Here is an 11891-nt window from a genome sequence, read left to right on the forward strand (position 1 = left end):
AAGCATCTGGTTACTTAACTATGTCTTTTAATATTGAAAGGCATCATTTCATTATTGTTGTCTTATATATCTCAATTATATTAGTTATGTTTTTTTAATTTTTCAATTTTTTGTTATACTTTTAGTTTTAATTTTTTAATTGAAGTATAGTTGATTCACAATGTTGTGTAGATCAACACAAGTGTACAGCAACACCTTCAGATTCTTTTCCATTATAGGTTATTACAAGATATTGAATATATAGTGCTCTGTACTATATAGTATGTCCTTGTTATTTATCTGCTTTATCTGTAGTAGTGTGTGTCTGTTGATCCCAAACTCCTAATTTATCCCTCCCCCCTCTTTACCCTTTGGTAACCATAAGTTTGTTTTCTATGTCTGTGAGTCTATTTCTGTTTTGTAAATAAGTTCATTTGTATCATATTTTTAGATTCCACATATAAGTGATATCATATGATTTTTGTCTTTCTTTGTCTGACTTCACTTAGTATGACAATCTTTAGGTCCATCCATGTTGCTGCAAATGGAATTATTTATTTCTTTCTAATGGCTGAGTAATATTCCATCATATATCTATATATCTATGTCATCTAAGATCCTTAACTTAATTATATCTGCAAATATCCTTTTTCCAAATAAGGCAACATTAACAGGTTCTAGGGTTTAGGACATATATATATATACACACACCACATCTTCTTTTATCCATTCCTCTGTCAGTGGACATTTAGGTTGCTTCCATTTCCTGGCTGTTGTAAAGAGTGCTGCTGTGAACATTGGGGTGCATGTATCTGTTCAAATTAGAGTTTTCATTTTTTCTGGATATACGCCCAGGAATGAGATTGCTGGATCATATGGTAATTCTATTTTTAGTTTTCTAAGGAACCTCCATACTCTTCTCCATAGTGGCTGCACCAAGTCATAAGTTTTTAAATTCAAGTATTGGTAGATTGTTATTTTGTATGTAGGTTCATAGGTTATTTTTCTCAAAAGATTGCTTTGGGGTCATTAAAAGATTTGTAATAAAAAGGATATATATTAGTTTGGAAACTGTTAACGATCCTCTGAGCTAAGATAGATGTCTTTAAAGACAGACCTGATGTCCAGGTAAAATATAGAATCATCCAGTGAGGTCCTTTGCACCATGAGAGAAGAGCATTTTTGAGGAAGACCATATCTGATCTTGCTGCATAATGTTCTTTTCTCATCCCTTGTCCCAAAGAAGCTTCAACTCTACAGTTGATTGAGTACCTATAATGTAAAAATACATTCTGAATGGACTGTAAACAGTATAAATTTCAGCATTTTGTCCTTAAAAATTTATCAACAATATAAATTACAAAACATATATGCATGAACTAAACTTAAAATCATGGTCAACTGTGTCACTTTCTTGCCTTTCTTCTCTGGTTAGCATTTTACATGTCTTTTTATGTTTTTTTCTTGCCAGTGTTTTATTAGATTGTGAAGTTCTGAGGGTTTAGGACCATATTTAAATAATTCTCTTTATACAAACCCTGAAATAGCACAATGCAAAATTAGTACTTTAAAATTCTTTTTGATGAGGGAGCAAAGTTGTGTCTAAATCCCTGATAGAAATCACCCCTATTTCCAAATTACATAACTGATATATTTAAAGCTTCTGATACGCAGCATTTAGTCAAAACTAAGATTCAGTGATGCTTTGGGGGAACTTAGAATTCCGGTGAGCAATTTTTTTTCAGGCACAATCCAGAAAGGATGTTCACACTATAGAGCTATTGACATTGTGGTGTCAAAATATTTGAAAGGAAAGCAATACAATGGCATAGCAACTCATAATGGTAATATTTTATGAATCTCGTTATTACTTCATGCATAGCTGCCCTGTGAGTAGAGGCATTATAAATCTAGTCAATGATTTACTCAGGAACTCAGTGGGTATTCTTTGAACAAAACAGAAGCAAATATCTGGCAGAGTGAAGGCATAAATCTCCTGCAACTTAAAATATATAAAGTTATATTTGGTAAATAGCAATAGAACATATTATATAGGCAGGGCGAAAGTATAATTTACTGCCACTTGAAATACATAGAGTTATATTTGGTAAATAGCAATTGAATATATTATAGGAGGAAAGGGTAGAAGCATATTAGAATGGGATTTTTAATTTAAATGGAGAAAAAAATAACCCAGGAGAATCAATACCAGAAGACCAGCACTCAAATCTGGAACTATGAGTTGAGACCTCCTGGCAAATTCAGGCTCTGTGGTGAAACAGATAAATGACTGGAATTATGTGGATGTGTTATTAGCCGTTGGTAGGGAGAAAAACGATTTACTTTAAGGACTCTGTTGATATGTCTACCTACTTAATTATAATACAATGGAAGGAAAAGTGAAATTAATATGCTGTGAGGTTTATTTTTACACTAGTTACCCAATTTTAACTTCACAGTAGTCCTCCAAGGTTGTCAAGTGGGTACCAAATACTAATTGAGCACTTATTGTAAAAAGACAGTGAGTGAGGAGATACAGACACAGTTACTGTTTTGAGTAGCTAATGTAAAAAAAAAAGAAGAAGAAGACTGTAATTGCCCAGTTCTTAAGAGTAAATACAGGCTAAATCAGATTAAGGAGCCAATGCAAAAGCAGCAGTCTGTAGTTGCCAAGGGAAGATTTTAATTTGAGTCTCTAGAGATTTATTTGAGTCTTCATATTACACTGAACTGTACAATTTCAGGTTGCTTCCTTGAACTCTCTTCCATATTTTGAATCTCTAACCTTAGCTAGATAATTTCAAAAGATGTTTTATTTAAAAGTTCACGTTGTATTGTTATTTGCATATTGAATGTATGTTATTACTATTAAAAATATCACCAGTAGTGAAGCTTTGGCAATGAGGCATGACAGGCCCTCAGCCAGAAGAGAAAGGGGGTTTACTGAACACCCCTTGGTTCTGCTTGATGTTCTCTTGGCCCATATATTTACTCTAGTTATTGCTCTGGTAATGAACTGTGCACATATAACTTGACAGCATGTTTTCTAGGATGCATCACGTGACTTTTATGGTTTTCCTGCCTTGGGGCTTCTCTACTCCTTTGGAATGCCTACGCAAACCCACTCTGACATTTGGACTTATATATGTGCAAATCTGGAAATGCAAGGAGTTAAACACTGCAAATCTTAACTAATGGGAGACCTAAGCCAGGGGATAAATACTCCTGTCTCCATCCCTTGTGTAAGCAGATTGAGGCACATTCAGCATGGCTTCTCAGAGGGTCTTCAACATGCCTGAGCCCCAGGTACCACTCATTTAATCTTTACAACAACCCTAGAAAGTAAGTTTTACAGTTATCCTTGCTTCAAAGATGAGGAAGTTGAGGGTTAGAGATGTAAAGCAAAATGCCCAAAGGCAAGAGTTTCTTAATGGAGGACTTGGGGTTTGAACTCATATCTATCCGATTTCATGGTCTGCACTCTTACTTACTGAAGCAATGCAGCAGAGATGAATCTGTTGGCTAAAGGAATTTAGGGCAGAGGTTGAGAAAGCCATGGGGATGCCTACAGTGAAAAAGAAATAACTATACAGTTGAGGTACATCAAACCTTGTATTTTCAGATGTGGTATAAAATCCAGATGCTACCCTCTACCCACAGTCTCTTACCTGCTACCTTCCGTGATAATTCAGATTTCCTCCATTAAATATTTATTAGATCTTCAAGATCTGCTAAAACAAGTACCTTTTAAAAAGTCATTGTAAATTAAAATTTAAAAGGGGTTAGTTGTAAGCTGTCTGAGAGCAATAGCTTTGAGAGAGTAGCGTACCAAAAACAGGAAAGGAGCTGAAACTAAAAGTGAAGGAGCTACAAAGTAAAATTTCACTTTCATTTATTCTCTTCAGGGTTTCTCCTATCACTAACTATAAAAAGTATGAAATTTCAAAGCAAAGATTCCACTGAAAGTGCTACCTTCTCCCTGCTAACACATTATAATGCCAATCTGAAGATTAATTAGTGGGAAGGCCTTCTGATTTGAAAGTCTTGAAAGTGTTTTAGGAGCAATGCAATTTTTAAAGCAGTATTCCAAGTTTAGCTTTCTAACTTTAGTTAGGATATAAAGAAATAATTATATATCTGGCTTAGTCATAATTGCACCATCTTCCCTCTCATGAAAGGCTACAGATTATGTAACTGCAGCTATTGATTTTCCACATCAGACAGTTTAATGGAAAGGTTAAGAGGAAGCTGGATCAGCAAAGTTTGAGGTTACTAAATCTGTATTAAATAATTTGGGACTTAAACTCCCTCAACAGACAAGAAGCCAAGAATTTTAAAGAACAATTTCACTTCTTGGAAAAGGAATATTACTATTGCCAATCAGCAGAAGATATTTAAAGCCTGGATTGAAATAAAAGACATGAACTTTATATAATGCTAGTTTATGAATGGGATGTTTAGCATTATTTACTTTTGCAGATTATAAAAGACCCAACTGCCACTTTACAGCTAACATTGTTTTTCATTGACAATTGACATTGACATTTGGAGTACTCAGGTGAAGGAAATGATGTCAGGACCATCATGTAGTAACTATTGGCATCAAGAGGTTACAAGTTCAATTCTTAATCCTAAAAATCTTATACACACACACACATCAATACCCAATAGTTAACTGTCAAAAATACTGATTCCCCAAGACCATTAAGTAGTAATACAAAGCAATACCTCCATCACCGTTAGGATTGGAGATCATCTGAAAATTTAGCAGCTGAATAAAATGAGTTAAATGCTTCAGGAGAAGAAATGAAGTGGATGAATAAATATTAAAAAAGGGGACTAGGAAAGACCAAAACATTAGTAAATCTAGACATTGCTCACAGGACGCACAGTGAATATATGTCCAAATATATTCCTTGTATATTGAGTTAAGACTAGAGGCAAAAAGCTGAAAACCAAACATATGAAACTAAATATTTACAGTGATACCCTCATAAAGAATTCCCATTATTTTTTGTTAATATTTTCCAAGGAAGCTGTACATTACCAATATTATTTCCTTTTCAGAAAAAAAGTGAGATACACATAATTAAATAAATTGCTTATTACATATTGTAGTGAACTGACATCTAATAGCTCTTAGTTATCCTTCAGGTCTGCCCCCCTGATGCATCATCATGAAGTCATTCTTGATGCCTTTGTCTGAACTGGGTTTTCTATCACTTGCTCCCACAGCATGCTGCCATACCCAGCTTCTTAGTGTTTATCCCACTATTTTTGAAATTGTCTGTTTAAATGTAAGACTCCTCCAAATACACTGGGGTGCATGATTGAGAATAATGACCATGTTCTATATATTTGATAACAACACTGCTATCTCAGTATTGCTTGTTGGATGGCAGTGTCTGGCATCCAAAAATAATTGTTAAACTGGACTGAGTCACAAGCTCAGGATTTAACCTGACCAGTCGTCCATCCCTGACTACCCAGTTTTTAGAATACTATTTCGATAGAATTGAGTTAGCTCATTACTTTGGAGTGATATTCCAGTCACCTGTACCACCACAGGTATCACTTCCAATAAACTATGATGCCAGAAATCGCTCAGGGGTGCGAATAGGCTAAAGCAGGGATCAAGTGACAGGATTTAATGCTGACAGTGTTTAATAGCTGAAGGGTGAAACCCTACGTGGGACTCCTTTCAGCCTTTAATCTACTGTAGTGGTCAAACAACAAAAAAGTTTTCAAATGGTCTAAAGCAAAAGCATAGACGTTATATACACATATACTCAAGGAGTGTAGATACAAAAACACATTTGACCATAAGAAGAGATTCGGAGAGGGGCGGGCCCAACCGGAAATCTTAAAAGGCCTGGGCTATGCACTTCCCCAAGTCCCACGAGGCTGCTCATCATGACCTCTCTCCCGGGCTGCTGGTTGGAGCCTGACGATGGACGCAGGTGCCACTGAGGCCCGCGGGTACGGAAGGACGACGCCCACCAGGGGAGATGGGCTGCTGGGGTTACCACTTCTGCCATCAGGGATTCACACCTGGCCATGGTGGTTTCCTGTGCAGGAACTGAGAAACCCAGTGTTGTTTTACCTGGAGGCATGGCTAGCTGACTTGCTCTTCGGCCCAGACCGAGCCATAGTTCCAAAAATGGAGTGGATGAGCCTGGCCCCGTTGACGGTGGACACAGTTAACGCCCGGAACTTTGTCGAAATCACCGTCTTCGGATGGCCGGATGTACAACATCTGGTGAAAGTAGGCTCCTGAGCCTGGCGTCAAGGCACTAGGAGCATCGTGACTGAGGTGAAGGTCTTGTAAAACGTGCATGTGGAGGGAGCCACGGGGAAAATACCTGGTCGTACCTGGCTTCCTTCCAACCTCTCATCTTTCCACAACTTTTTGCAGTTTCCTAACTCCAGTATGCTGCATGTAGACCATGGGCATCCCTTTGTGAGAGGAGTCCAAGTAGGACCTTGGAAAAGTAGGTGGAGAGGTGATGCATTCAGGCGCATCACTACCCATGCCAGCCTAAGCTTGGTTATGCCACTATTTCCAGACCCTAGGTTCAGAGCTTCCACCATAAGAACTGATATCGTCCGCGCCACTCCAACCTCTCCCGCCCTTCCCAACCCTCATGAAGCAGTAGTTTGAAACAGCGAGCATTTTTTTCTTACCCAGCTGAGAAGATGGTACAGCTTGAGGAGTTCTTGAAGGTCCATGCATCACGTCCCCAGACCCCCCCAGCATCCTGTTGCATAAGTATTATCAGGAGCATGAGAATAATCCTGCTTCTGCTACTAAAGTTAAAGGGAAGCAAATATCCTTAAATCTCTGCACTTTTTTTTCTGTATCTTGATGGATAGTGGTTTGATTATTTTGATGCAAACATGCGTTTGTAGTGCCATTCTACTAAATAAATGAATTCCTTTTTTTCTCCAATGGCATAAAGACATTTTCTCACTCAAAACTAAGCAAATTTATAAAAGATGGACTATTCATTCATGTCTTGATGTGAGAGGTGGCTAAATGGCTGATAGGTGGTGGATTTATTTTTGTTTTTTTCTCAGTTTCTACCATTTTGAAACCGCTAACCCTTTTGCTTTTATGGTCAGAGTCAGGCCCTCATGCACAGGGGGCAGAAATGCAGGGTCAGTCAGCTTTGGGTTTCTTTTGCAACATTTGTTCTCAAACTTTAATGTGTGTAAGAATCACTTTGAGAACTTGCTAAAACACAATTTCTTAGGCCCCTTCTCCACTGATTCTGATTCAGCACATTGGGCCCATGAATTTGCATTTCTAACAAGCTCTTAGGTAATGTCATACTTCTCTTCCGAGGCTCTCACTTTTAAGCTGGTAGTTTGCCCCCTGAGTAGCAAGGAGTGTGCCTGTGCATTTTCTTGGAGTGGAGCTTCCCACCTTGCACGTGGGTAGGCATTCCAACATGCAAGCAAAGAGAGGTGATCAGCATTCATTCTGCTGGTGCTGTGATTTACCAGGGAGCCAGGGTCCTGGGCATCTTGTGCATTGGAAGGTGTCCTTCTAGCCCACTGTCCCCACCCCACCCTGCCCCTCCCCAAACAGGTGTCCTGCATAGGTGTCCTGCATAGGCTGGGCTGGTTTTCCATTACCCATTACAATGGTATGACCAATCTGTGCCAAATAGTCCCAACCCCTTGTTGCTTCCACTTTCAGGAAGCAGAATTCTTGGAGGAAAGATGACCAAGAATTCTGTGGCTTCAGACACAAGTTGGAGTTGATTCAACTCATGCAGTTTCTTTACCCATTAGCAGTAATGGATTCGAGCCATTTGCAAGGCTTTTAAACACACACATACACAAATCTTTGATTGCAAGTAATATTGAATGTTATTCTGCTTTACTTCACATGTTTGTTAAATGCTTTTTTACATTTTTCTTATTTTTTTTAATTAAAAAAATTTTATTGGAGTATAGTTGATTTACAAAGTTGTATTAGTTTCAGGTATATAGCAAAGTGATTCAGTTATATGTATATTATATATATAATATATGTAACTGAATATATATAATATATATATATATTCTTTTTCAGATTCTTTTACTTATAGGTTATAGTTCCCTGTGCTATACAGTAGGTCCTTGTTGGTTATCTATTTTATATATAGTAGTGTGTATCTGTTAATCCCAAACTCCTAATTTATCCCTCCCACTTTCCCCTTTGGTAATGCAAATTTGTTTTCTATGTCTGTGAGACTCTTTCTGTTTTGTATATAAGTTCATTTGTATCACTTTTTTTTTTAAGATTTCTTGTGTAAGCAATATCGTATGATATTTGTCTTTCTGACTGACTTCACTTAGTATGATCATCTCTAGGTCCATCCATGTTGCTGCAAATGGCATTATTTCATTCTTTTTTATGGCTGAGTAACATTCCATTGTATGTACATACCACATCTTCTTTATCCATTCATATGTTGACAGACGTTTAGGTTGCTTCCATGTCTTGGCTATCGTAAATAGTGCTGCAGTGAACATTGGGGTGCATGTATCTTTTTGAATCATGGTTTTCTCCAGATATATGCCCAGGAGTAGAATTGCAGGATCATATGGTAGCTCTGTTTTTAATTTTTTAAGGAACCTCCATACTGTTCTCCATAGTGGCTGTACCAATTTACATTCCCACCAACAGTGTATCCCTTTTCTCCACATCCTCTCCAGCATTTATTATTTGTAGACGTTTTGATGATGGCCATTCTGACCGGTTAAAACTACTCATTGTTGTTTTGATTTGCATTTGTCTAATAATTAGCAATGTTGAGCATCTTTTAGTGTGCCTCTTGGCCATCTGTGTGTCTTCTTTAGAGAAACGTCTATTTAGATCTTCTGTCCATTTTTTTGATTAGGTTGTTTGTATTTTTGATACTGAGCAGTATGAGCTGTTTGTATTTTTTGGAGAATAATCCCTTGTTGGTCACATCATCTGCAAATATTTTCTCCCATTCTGTAGATTGTCTTTAATTTTGTTTAGTTTTCTTTATTCAGTCCTATCATTACTTCTTTCAACTCTGAAGATAAGGATTTTTATTATCTGTATAAGCTTTTGTAACAAATAATGGTCCACTATAACCAATATTGTCCACCATTTTGCTTCTCAAATTTTTGCATATGAAAAATTTTTATTGTATGTAGTTAAACTATTTACTGTTTTCTGTGTGATTTTCCATCATCCCCACCACCTTTTACATTTAATCTTAGGAGCTCCTGCTTTGCCTTCTTTTGTAGGAATTTGATAAATATTCCTACAGGATTTTCCTTGTGGGATTTTTACAAAACCATTGAACATTTTTGACTGTTCAACATTTGTGGGAAAATGGTTATAATTAAACCTTATTCCAATTTTCCAAAAATTATCCACAACAAAGTTACTAAATGATCCTTTACTCTATCCTTTATATACATTAGCATATTGGAGTCCTAACCCTCAGTATGTCAGAATGTGAGTGTATTTGGAAATGCAAGAAGTAGTTAAGGTAAAACGAGGTCATTTGGGTGGGCCTATATCCAGTATGACTTTTTTTTTTAATAATAAGAGGGCATATGGATGGACACAGGTATGTGCATGTATAGAGGAAAGACAATGTGAGGACACAGCAGGAAGTAAGCGATCAGCAAGCTAAGGAGAAAGGCCTCACAAGAAACCAAACCTACTGACACCTTCATCTTGGACTTCTAGCCTCCAGAACTTTGAGAAAATAAATATCTGTTGTTTAAGCCACCCACTTTCTTATTTTGTTACAGTAGCCCTGGCAAACTAATACAACATTTAATACAGTTAAAAAGAAGAGAGATTGGGAAATTTCTTTTTAGAATAGTAATTTAAATGCTTGACAGTTTGGCTAATGTTTGGATTATTCATCACTATGTACTATGTATAAGGACACTACTTTTTAATCTTGATTTTATTACTCACTTGGCCTACTAAAGTCATCAAACATTAACAATTTTAAGAATTCCAAAAATTATGCACATAGAAACATTACATAAAGTAGGTTCACTATACATGGTACGCTGTGTGCATTCTACGTACACAATACATGTTGATAATTAATAGAACGTGTTAAAATACAAAGTTGTATAAAAGAAAGTCAATTTGATTTTTAAGTGGCAAGGAATAGACGTAAATATCAATATTTTATGTACAATTGGGCCAGTATGCTGTCAGGGTACAGAAAATACTCAAATTTTTTTGGTGTTCTTCATTTAACCAGCTGGAATTATTACTTTTAAAATAATGTCTTTTTGAAAATTTGCTTTGAATAAATTTTACACTGTAATTCTCTTAAGATCTGAACTGTCTGAAAGAAATCATCTTTAAAACAAGTAAAAGGCACTGAAAAAGAAGTTTCTGTTGTCTTAAGGTAAATGATGAAGTATGCCATTAAACAGTGAAACACTTTGTCTTAAAATTCATGCTTATTTTTTAAAGCTTGATTCTCTACTCTTGAAAAACTTAAAGATAATGATCATAATCATTTGACAGAACTAAAAACACAATAACCCTCCTCTCTTAGAAATAGCTCAAAACCCTTCCTAGAAAAGAAGTTGGCAAATATTCAAAACATGGAGAAATTGATGAATATTAAAATAAAGTAATAATTATCTTTGCAAGGTAGAATAGTTTCACTTCCTATAGCTGGAAACACACAAAATTGAGGATGTTCCAGCTTTGACATCCTTTCAGAAGTCTATTTCTATATACTTGCCAATTCATTGGGAACTTTCTATCCTGAAAATAGATCATTGTAATGTCCTCAATAAGATGACCCATTGTTGTGAATTAATGCCAGATTTATCTGTGCTATTAAATTATTATGAGTATTAGCACAGCTATTAATAACACCACTTTTCAAAGAGCTTTCATTTGTATTGCCTCATTTGATCCTTTCAGCAACTCTGAGAGGTACAAAGCACTGGTTATTATTATTCTTATTGTATATGTGGGAAACTGAGACATAAAGGCTGAATTGACTTTTAGGCAGTTACACAACTGGGAACAGTGATTCACAGATCAAAAATATTTCTAATTTAAAAAAACAGTGGAAATATTTTTTAAACATTTTTATTCTGGGTCATTACTTTTCCAGTAATAGTTACTATGCATTGAATGTTTACTTTATATCAGATACTTTGACATACTTTTTTTTTTTTTTTTTTGCGGTACACGGGCCTCTCACTGTTGTGGCCTCTCCCGTCGTGGGGCACAGGCTCCGGACGCACAGGCCCAGCGGCCATGGCTCACGGGCCCAGCCGCTCCGCGGCATGTGGGATCCTCCCGGACTGGGGCACGAACCCGTGTCCCCTGCGTTGGCAGGCAGACTCTCAACCACTGCGCCACCAGGGAAGCCCCACTTTGACATACTTTATCTTTAAAAGTCCAAACAGACTTTCAAAGATAGATATTGCCATCCTCCTCTTCCAAGTGAGGATGCAGAGACCTTGAGAGGTGTGACATAATGGATTTTAAATTTAGGTCTATCTGACTTCCAAGTTCAAGCTCCTCTGTCTGAGATATTACTTCATTTAATTCTCACTCTATCTCTCTGAGGTAAGTATAGTGTCCCTTCCTTTTTATAATTCTGGAGATGATCTCGGAGAGTTAGTATCACAAGGAGAGGTTAGTTGAGGAATTGGCATTCTGGCTGGCTGAATTTTCAGTTTTCATGATTGTTGACAATACTTTTGAAATATATACATAGTTAAATTTCCTGCGTTACTAAATATAATATATTGAGAGCAATTGAAGTTTTTGTTGATGATGATTACCTTTCAATTCCTAAGAACTATTAGTATTTTCATATTTTGTATTATTTTTTATAGATATTCAAGGCAACAAATTGGCTCAAATCTGTACTGACTGTCAGAGC

General features: G+C 36.6%; 1 protein-coding gene across 1 annotated transcript in view; it reads right to left on the minus strand.

Moving 5' to 3' along the window:
* The window catches only part of OLFM3 (olfactomedin 3), a 195225-nt gene that overhangs the window by 109663 nt on the left and 73671 nt on the right, over positions 1-11891 (minus strand). The gene's annotated exons all lie outside the window — the stretch shown is intronic.

Source organism: Phocoena sinus, chromosome 1 (assembly GCF_008692025.1).
Source record: "Phocoena sinus isolate mPhoSin1 chromosome 1, mPhoSin1.pri, whole genome shotgun sequence".
NCBI classification, from domain to species: domain Eukaryota; kingdom Metazoa; phylum Chordata; class Mammalia; order Artiodactyla; family Phocoenidae; genus Phocoena; species Phocoena sinus.